At 40.4% G+C, this 10972-nt stretch overlaps 1 protein-coding gene across 1 annotated transcript in view; it reads right to left on the bottom strand.

The window, feature by feature from the left end:
- ODF2L (outer dense fiber of sperm tails 2 like) overlaps window positions 1-10972 on the bottom strand; it is a 355423-nt gene that overhangs the window by 314925 nt on the left and 29526 nt on the right. The window lies entirely within an intron of this gene.

Genomic DNA, 10972 nt, shown 5'->3' with positions numbered 1-10972 from the left:
TGTTTTTTTTGTATAAATTTTGTAACATCACAAGAAGTCCTGTTTATATTATTAGGTCCTAAGAGTATCACCAAAATGTTCCATCAGGGCAGAAATTTTTTTTCACTGCTATATCCTCAGTATCTAGAATAGTACTCAATGCATTGTAAATATTCAATAAATATTTGTTAAACAAAGTAATGAATATTGTTATAGCATCAACAAATTCCAAATTTGATCCATTACATTAAAAATATCCACAAAGTATGATATGTACTTTATGAGGACCTGATATAATGAAAACTAACCAGTTAATAACAGTGATCTGAATCAACTCAGAACATATCTTCAGAATTTGTAAACCATCTGATAAAATTAAAATTAAACAATTAATAAAGTAATAATGTGATTTTTTTTTTCTGAGAGACAGAGACAGAGGAACAAACAGTGACAGTTAGAGGAAAATCATTTGTTTACAGGCAGGAAGATTTCAAAAACTCTTTGAATGTCTGAAAGGAGGAACATATAGATGTATCTTTAAAGTCAGAAAAAATCATAAAACATTAAAAAATTAAATCCAGAAGAATATATTACAAAAAATAATATATTTTGACAAGTTGGATTTATCCCAAGAATTCAAAAATCATTTAATGTTAGAAAGTTGATGTAATTCACCACATTCATAGATTAAAAGGGATTATATTATCATCTCAATACATGTGTAAAAGTATATTACAATTCAACCACCATTCTTCATTAAAAATGAAACCTTTGAAAACTTCATTAATTTGATATTATGAACCTTAATGTCCAAACTCTATCATTTAAAAATGAAAAAAGGGCATTAAATCTTCAAGTAGGGATGAGAAATCAGATACCAAAGAAGGAGAATTCTAAATTTCTAGGAAAATAAATCACTAAGAGTCTGTAAATCAGTTTTTAAAATACTGTTGATTATGAAAGTCTCACAAGTTCAGAAGATAATCTATTCTCATATACATGGACACTATACTAAGAAATGATTTCTAGAGCTTTAGCAGTCACTGAGGAAACTGATATTCCTATGCAGTAAGGGAAAAAATAGAAGATACAATAATAAGGAAGAATGTTACAAAACTATTTGCAGGTGACATAGAAAATGAAATAAAATTAACAAATAATGAAAACTAAAGAAAAATTCTGGCAAAGTTACCAGACACAGATCAATTTATAAAAATCAATAGAGCCAATCTGAAATGTAAAGACCCTCAAAATCATCATTCCCATCCTCACAACAAGGGAAAACTCTGAAAACTGAAAATCAACAATTCTTTTTAGATCCATCGGAGAATTAAGGTCACACCACAACCTGCTGCCCCCCAAATTAGAGGGTCAGGCAAATACAGAGAATCACAGCTTACCATGATCAGAAGTCTGCAAATGAAGCCAGTGCCAATAGGAGTTCAAGCTACAAACGATGATTTGCTAGAGGCTCCATGTGGCTGAGCTTGAGAATTAAAAACTCCAGGAACAAAAATAAGAATTACAGAAAACTTTTCTTCAGAAACCATATAAACAAGAAGAAGGTGGAGTGACATATTTAAAGTGCTGAAAGAAAAACCACCAATTCCTCTGGGTTCATATACATTGGAATTGAGAACTTCTGCCCACATAGAAAATTATAGGAAAAATTAACACTTGACAGACCAGAGAAGAGATTTACAATGTTCAAAACCTGGTAAGGAATTAATATATGGCATGTATAAAGAATGGCTGCAAATGGATAAGACAAAGGAAACAACAGGAAAACAGGCAAAGGATATAAGTAGGCAAATCATTTAAAGGGAAGCCCACTGGCAAATAAGTGTAGAAATTAGAGATGTACACCAAATCAGCGAAATGACAATTGCCACAACATTGAGATACACAGATTAATAACATTTAGACATCAGATAACATAAATTGTAAATAAGAAAGTAGAGAAAAAAATATTCTGCATCCTCTACTGGCAGGAGTATAACTTGAAGCAGTATTATGAAAAATAATTTGATGGTATTTTATTAATTCAATATACATATTGTCCCATCCTCCAACAATCACACACCTGGGGATATACATCAAAGAAACTAGCACATAAATAAAAAAGCAACTTGAATGAGGCTCTTTAACACAGTGTTATTTGTAGTTGTAGGAAGCTGAAATTTACTTTAGGTTTCCATAGCTATAGAAATAGATAAGAAAAAGAGGGTAAAGGTGGGATAAATGGTAACGGAAGGAGACTTGACTTGGAGTGTTGAACAAATCATACAATATACAGGTGATGTACTGTAGAGCTGTGTACCTGAAACCTACATAATTTTTTTATCAATGTAACCCTGATAGATTCAATAAAAAATATTAATATATTTGGAATACAGTACAATTCAACAAAAATTCAGACTGATCATGAACACCAACATGTGCTGTGAGGAAATTCTTCCACATGGCACAATGCTTTCTTGCCACTTCAGAGAGAGAGCATATTAATGAGGATTTTAAGCACCAATTCTATTGACTATAGTGGGGTTTCTTCATAACTAGTCAGTAATCCTCTGTAGAGCTGAACAGTAATCTGAGAACTTCTATACAAAAATGAGAAAAAAGAGAAATAGATAAGCAAATACAATCTATATATATAAAAGGCTAAGTGACTGGCTGACCAGCTGGTAGATATGACGTGCACTGACAACCAGGGGCAACACTCAATGCAGGGTTGCTGCTCAACAGCAACTTTGCAGAGTGCTCTCTCACTCTTTGGGACCCCTCAGGGGATGTCAGACTGCTGGTTTCGGCCTGATCCCCCACAGGCCAGGCCGAGGGACCCAACCTGCTGGAGGGACCCCGCTCACTCCGCAGACATCCTTCAAGCCCTCGCACCGCCCCAGGTGCAGCCGGCCAGGGAGGGAATGAGGGAGGTTGACTCCAGGGTGTGTCCGGCCTGTCTCACCCAGTCCCACCCTGCCGGCCACCTTCTAATTAATTTCCTTTCCATGTGCATGAATCCATGCACCGGGCCTCTAGTAGTTATATAATCTAAAATACTATACTACACTTAGAAGCAATATAGAATCTATTTATATAAAAAGCCAGTGGCTGTAATGACCATATCAACCAGTTGCTATGATGCCCACTTCATCCAGCCAACCGGACTTATCCTGGGGTGAGGCCAGCCAGCCAACCTCCCATGGCTCGTCCCCGCAGCTGGCCTTGCCCCTGATTGGCCTCTCCCACCCCATCAAAGGTGGGGCAGCCAGCCAACCTCCCAACTGGCCATGCATGTGATGGGCCCCTAACACGCCAATCGGCCCGCAGCCCCTTCCCCGACCCGGCCCCACCTCAGATTGGCCCCCCACCCCAATCAGGGGCAGGGCCAGCTGGCCAACCACCTGTGGCTCCTCCCCCCAGCTGCTGGCCCCTGATTGCCCCCCCCAACCCCATTCAGGGGCAGGGCCTGCCAGCCCACCACCCACAGCCCCTCCTCGTGGCTAGCCCCTCCTCGTGGCTGACCCCAACCCCGATCGGCCCGTGGCCCCTCCCCACAGCCAGCTCTACCCCCGATTGGTCCCCCCACACCAATCGGGGGTTGAGCTGGCCAACCAACCTTCCAGAGCCCCTCCCCTGGCCACTGACCCCAGATCAGCCCTCCCTCACCCCATTCAGAGGCAGGGCTGGCTGGCCCACAGCCCCTCCCTACAGCCGGTCCCACCGCCAATCGGCCCCCCCTACCCCAATCAGGAGTGGGGCCCACCAGCCAATCACCCGAGGCCCCTCCCCCCAGCAGGCCCAGCCCTGATCGGCCTGGCCCTGATTAATCCGCTGACTTGGGCCAGGCCGGCTGGACCTCACCCGTGCATGAGTTCATGCACTGGGCCTCTAGTATACATATAAAGCTATCTTAAACATGTAGTGTTGAGTGAAAAAGATTGAAACAAAGTAAGAGCTGTAAGACAACAACACTTACATAAATTCATACATAGATGCACACACAAAATAATACTTTATTTTACCAAGATACATAACAAACACATTAAAGTAAAAGCCTTTGAGGGCAGGAGAAATGGAATTGGGCTGTGGATAGTAAAAATAAAAATGTGTAAAATGAATACTTTAAGAAATTAAAAAAAAAAAAAAAAGTCAACACAAGTTCAGTCTGGGGTGCATTTAGGGGCAAATCAAGAAGGTAGTATCTTGGGCATCATTTCAGAGTAGCCATCATTTTTTAGCTCCTCATCCCCAGGGACGCTGATGTACATGGCAGGTCACACAGTGCAATGAATGGTGGGTGAAACCTGGATGTATAGGAAGACACAAGGAAACTGGAGAGAAAAGGCAGGATAGATGATTGTTAAAAACCTCAGAGACAAGGGTAAAGCTACACCTGTTGGAAGAACTCAAGTTGGAAGTTTGAGAAGAGAGGAAACTATGAAGTGGTTTTTGGTAAATATTTGGAAATTTTGGAGGAAAATCTGACTGGGTTATTCCTAAAAACTTGGGGATTTATAATTCAAACTTTAATTTGGGGGTTTGTAGCAAAAAGTGACACAAAAGGAGTCTCACTTGTCTTGAGGCTGAATAAAAAAGACCTCTGCTTGCTCTACCCCAGAAATCTTACAAAGATTTCTTTTTTGAGTGACTTCTCTCTCACCTCCACATCTTCATTACTCAGAGGGTCTACACAGTGTCCGACTGCATGCAAAGAAATCAATCATCTTTTAAAGATGTCGCCCCATAAAGTTAAATTTAAAAAATATTTCCTCTCTAAATGCATCATCTCATTCAAGTCAGAATACTAAGAAGTAATAATGGACTTCAAACATGGTTCTTCTGTGGGGGGCGGGGGGCGTAGACTGTGCTGTACTTTCTTGTGGGGCTAAGAAGGGGATTTACCTGAACCCATCAGACTTAGGATCCAGAAAACAGAAAGATACATTTGAGATTTTGAGAGAGAGAGGTCGAGGAAGAGGGAGAGGAAGAGGGGAAGAGAGAGAGGGAGAGCGAGAGCAAGAGAGAGCGAGAGAGAGAGAGAAGAAAATGAACATGTGTCAATTTCTCATCTACTTAAAAAATATGTCTTTGTAAAAAAACTACTCATAACCCCACTCTTCAGAGGTGCCATGCAGTAAAATTGGGGAATAGTGTTTCAGACTTTTAAAAAATTATGTGCATATAGACATATTTTCCCCTTTTCCAAAATTGTTAATCTCTTATAATAAATATTATAGTTTAAAAAAAAATGTGTAAAATGGTACAATACAGGAGCCATGGAACAATGATGATAGTGTACCATCTATTGAGGAGGATTGTTTATTGAGTTTCAAATGAAATAACTAGCAATAATAAAACTAAACAATAATAACGAAAGAAACTCTGTCATTACAATTCACCATATTAACAAATTAAAGGAGAAAAATGAGTATCTCAATAGATGCAGAAAAGTCATTTGATATATTCAAGTTACTATTCACAATTTTTTTTTAAAGAAAAATGTGAAGAACTGGGATTTAAACAAAACTTTAAGGACTACCTAGACAATTCTGTACCAAGCATCATAATTTATAGGAAACATTAGAAGTATTTCCATTATAGTCAGGAATGCCCCAAGATACCTGCTAGCATTGTGACTAGCCAATATTTTGCTGGAGGCCCTAACCAAAGTAAAAAGACCAGATATTGAATGAGTGATATAAACTGACAAAATTGTCTTTATTTTCTTCATCTTCATAGAAAATCTTGAGAGATGTAAGCAAAACAATATGAATATGAAATTCAATAAAGTTCCTGTTTATAAGCAAATAAATTAGAAATAGTCATTTTGAAAATTCTCATTCACAATAGGAATAAAACTATAAAATACCTAGGAAAAAATCTAAACAAAAATGCAGAAAACTAAAAATATTACTGAAGTACATTTTAAAAGATCAAACAAAACAAAGAAATTCATCACATTCATGTTTTTAAATACTCAATATTATGATTTCAATTCTTTGAATTTTGATTACATATAAATTCAAGATAGCTTAATGAAAAAAATTAAAGACTAAAAGTTCATGACAAATAGGAAGCAGATGTTTTCAGACTCAATAAAAAAGGGGGGTCGCCGAAACTGGTTTGGCTCGGTGGATAGAGCATCGGCCTGCGGACTGAAAGGTCCCAGGTTCGATTCCGGTCAAGGGCATGTACCTGGGTTGCGGGCACATCCCTAGTAGGAGATGTGCAGGAGGCAGCTGATCGATGTTTCTCTCATCATCGATGTTTCTAACTCTCTATCTTTCTCCCTTCCTCTCTGTAAAAAATCAATAAAATATATTTTTAAAAATAAAAATAAAAATAAAAAAGGGGGGGGAGGGAATATTAACAACTCACACAAAAAATGGGCAAAGAAGATAAACAGCCAAGAAAAATTAAAAGGCCAATCACATTAGGAAAAGATTCTTAATCTTAAAAGTAACCAGAGAATAGCAGATTAAAAAAATAAAAAGATAATATCTACCAAATTGTGATGAAAATGAAAGAAAATAAGGACTTTCTGCAAAAACATTTGGTTGTATTTAGTAAAATAAAAAAATTTCATGCATTTAAAGGTAGATCCCTTAGAGAAACTTATATTTGTGTTCTGGGATTTATGAAAACATTCAGCATAGTTTTTAAGAGTGGAAACAGGAAATAATCCTAACTGTCCAGCTGTAGGAGACTTGACAAATAAAATGTGGTGTATTCATGAGATGGGCTACACAACAGCTAAAAGAAACAGATTATATCTATCTATATCTATAATAAACAGATTTTGAATATATAATATTAACCAAAACTGCCAGTGCTAGTTACAGTATGATATCATGTGTAAATTAAAACCACAAAAAACATACAAATTACTTTGTAGGCACAGATAAGTAAAACTATTTTTAAAATCATTTGAATAGGAAACACATTAAATTCTTCCTAGAGGACACTTCAGAGTGGGTAGAAAGGTGAAAGGGATGTTGGTTTAGTTCCTTAGGGCTTAAACTTAAACAGTCATGTTTCCTTCAAAGTATGATACAAATTAACATATATCAGAGGAATAACAGTATTGTTATACTACTGTTATACTATTCTTTGTATTTCCTGAATTTTAAAAATTTCTTGAGCCACCATGACCGCCCAAGGAGCAAGCACCACCTGCAAAAGCCCAAGGAGCAGCCATGGCCAGAGACTGTGCAAAAAGCCGCGCAAGCAGCAGCAGTCAAGACCGCCCGAGGAGCAGTTGCCATCACACCTGTGTGACCCATCACCAAGCCTACAGCTGTAACCACAGGCCCTACATGAATAGAAACCTAGATCCTTTGGTGAGAGCAAAAATGGGGAGATAGAAGAACAACCCCCAAACGAAAGAAAATAAGGCATTACCAGAAAATTAACTAAATGAAATGAAGGTGTGCAATATGTCAAAAAAAAATTCAGAATAAGGGTCATACAGTTCATAAACCGGATGGAGGAGAAAATCAACAACCTATGCAAGATCAAAAGGAAATAAAGACTGATATAGCTACAATAAAAAACACTATGGAAGCTTTCAACAGTAGATTGGGAGAAGCAGAGGACCAAATTAGTGAATTAGAAGACAGGGAAACAAAACACACCCAATCTGAACTTCAATTGGAAAATAATCAAAAGACAGGAAGAGAGCCTAAGGGAGCTTTGGGACAACATGAAATGAAGCAACATACATATAATAGGGGTGCCAGAACGACAAAAAGAGGAACAGCGTTAGAAAACCTATTTGAAGAAATAATGTCAGAAAACTTCCCTAATTTGGGGAAGAAAAGTCACACAAGCATGGAGAATCTCAAACAAGATGAACCTGAAAAGACCCACACCAAAACACATCATAATTACAATGGCAAACATTAATGACAAAGAGAGAATCTTAAAGGCTGCAAGAAAGAGACAGAAAGTTACCTACAAGGGATCTCCCATTAGATTATCAAATTGAGAAACCAAGATGGCGGCATAGGTTAACGCCGGAGATTGCTGCCTCGAACAACCACTTCAGAAAACAACTAAACGACGGAACGGACATCATTCAGAACCACAGGAAGGCTGGCTGAGTGGAAATTCTACAACTAGGAGGAAAGAGAATATCATACCCAGACTCAGAGGAGGCGCAGTGCTGAAGTGAAATACTCAGGTGCGGAGTGCACGCGGAGCGGGCTGGCAGCGGAGGGCGCGGTTGTTGTTTTCAATCGGGAGGGAGTTTCAGACTCTGAGCTCCAGATCCGGGCGAGTCTCTAGGGACCCAGACTCAAACGGGAGAAGCGAGACTGTCTGGCTTCGTTTGGAACTTGAAGGCAGCTTTCTCTCCGAGGTTTGCAGCGGTTGCTAGGACTCTGTGAGGCAGAGCCCCTAGGGACAGAGCTGAGAGCAGCCATAACTGCTCACTCCAGCCCGCCCTGTAGATCCCCGGGGACCCACCCCGCCCAAGCCCTGCACAGAGCCATTTGCCGGATAGCCTCAGGCAAACGCTAGATTAGCACCGCCCTAGAGATCCAGCACAGAAGCTCTCCCATTGCAGACACAGCAGACTCTCATAGCCAGTTAGCCTGGAGGCCAAATCACCCCCGGGATTGCCGACAACAATCAAGGCTTAACTACAACAAGACTGCGCACAAAGACCACTAGGGGGTGCACCAAGAAAGCATAAAAAAATGCGGAGACAAAGAAACAGGACAAAACTGTCAATGGAGGATATTGAGTTCAGAACCACACTTTTAAGGTCTCTTAAGAACTGTCTAGAAGCCGCCGATAAATGTAGTGAGATACTCAAGAAAACTAATGAGACCCTCGATGTTATGATAAAGAACCAACTAGAAATTAAGCATACATGGACTGAAATAATTGACATCTTTAGAACATTTCACCCCAAAGCTACAGAATATACATTCTTCTCAAGTGCACATGAGACATTTTCAAAGATAGACCACATACTGGGCCACAGGCAAAGTCTCTCTGAATTTAAGAAGACTGAAATCGAAGAGGAGAAACCAAGATGGCAGCATAGGTAAACACCGAAATTGCTGCCTCCTACAACAACTTCAAAAATACAACAAAAAGACAAAACAGACATCATCCAGAATTACAGAAAGGCTGGATGAGTGGAAATTCTACAACTAGAAGGAAAGAGAAAAGCACACTGAGAGTCAGGAGCTGCGGAAGTAAAGTGGAAAGGTACGGAGGCTTGAGCGTGCGCGGAAAGGGGCTGGTACCTGAGGACACGGCTGTCTTTTTGAATCGGGAGGGAGTCACAAGCTCCCGACTGCTCTGAACTCCAGTTCCGGGAAATCTCTGGGGACCCAGGACTCATACAGGGAGAAACTGGACTGTCTGGCAGCGGGCAGAACTCGGAACTCGAGGGTGGCTTTCCCTCAGCGGTGCTTGCAGCAATTAAATTACCGGGACACTGAGATGCGCGGCCCCTTAGGGCAGGGCTGAGGATCTGCCATAGCTGCTTGCTCCGCCCTAATGATTCCTTGAGACCCCGCCCCACCCAGGCTGCAGCAGAGGCTTTTGCATATGAATGCCCTGGCCCTTTGCAACCTGAAAATTACCTAACAAATTACAGCTGGGCCAGACACACCCAGAACTTCCAAGAGAAGGCCCAAGGCCCCACAGCAGCTTGCATTGCATCACAGCTGGGCCTCATCTGGGCACTTCCAAACTCCTAAAAAGGAAGGGGAATCTGCAGATCTTTTCATAGCTCCTGCTGGGTAACCTCAGGCAGAGACTAAATTAGCACCTCCTTAGATTCAAGAGCCAGTGTACCCAGTGGTGAGAGTGGGACCATCCAGATTACAACTCCTCAGATCCATAAGGGACACACTCAGGGGGCAGATTCAGTGAGCACCAAAGCCCCACTGAAGCAAGTCTTGCCCCAGAAGGGTGTCTTCAGCACAGAAGTTTTCCCACTGCAGACACAGCTGATTCTCTCTGCCAATTGGCCTGGAGGTCAATTCCTCCCAGTGATACCTACAACAATCAATGCATAACTACAACAAGACTGTGCACAAAGCCCACAAGGGGGTGCACCAGAGTGTCCACCTCAGGTAACTGGGGATGCTGAGCCACTGGGCCCTATAGAACACCTAGCACACAAAACCACTCTACCAACACAGAGAAGCATAAAAAATGCGGAGATAAAGAAACAGGTCACAAATGACAGAAATGGAGGAAAGCAAACAACTGGATATAGAGTTCAAAACCACGTTTATAAGGTTTTTCAAGAATTTTATGGAAACCGCCGATAAATTTAGTGAGACCCTGGAGGATATGAAAAAAGACCAACTGGAAATTAAGCATACACTGACTGAAATAAAGAATAATATACAGAGATCCAACAGCAGACAAGAGGATCCCAAGAGTCAAGTCAAAGATTTGAAATACGAAGAAACAAAAAATACCCAACCGAATAAGCAAAAAGAAAAAAGAATCCAAAAATATGAAGATAGTGTAAGGAGCCTCTAGGACAACTTCAAGCGTACCAACATCAGAATTATAGGGGTGCCAGAAGAAGAGAGAGGGCAAGATATTGAAAACCTATTTGAAGAAATAATGACAGAAAACTTCCCCTACCTGGTGAAAGAAATAGACTTACAAGTCCAGGAAGCGCAGAGAACCCCAAACAAAAGGAATCCAAAGAGGACCACACCAAGACACATCATAATTAAAATGCCAAGAGCAAAAGACAAAGAGAGAATCTAGAAGCAGCAAGAGAAAAAAAGTCAGTTACCTACAATGGAGTACCCATACGACTATCAGCTGATTTCTCAACAGAAACCATGCAGGCCAGAAGAGAGTGGCAAGAAATATTCAAAGTGATGAATACCAAGAACCTACAACCAAGATTACTTTATCCAGCAAAGCTATCATTCAGAATAGAAGGTCAGATAAAGAGCTTCACAGATAAGAAAAAGCTAAAGGAGTTCATCACCACCAAACCATC

Source organism: Myotis nattereri, assembly GCF_964212035.1.
Source record: "Myotis nattereri genome assembly, chromosome: 3".
NCBI classification, from domain to species: domain Eukaryota; kingdom Metazoa; phylum Chordata; class Mammalia; order Chiroptera; family Vespertilionidae; genus Myotis; species Myotis nattereri.
Note: the sequence above shows the minus strand (reverse complement) of the source record. Positions and strands in the feature narration are given on the sequence as shown.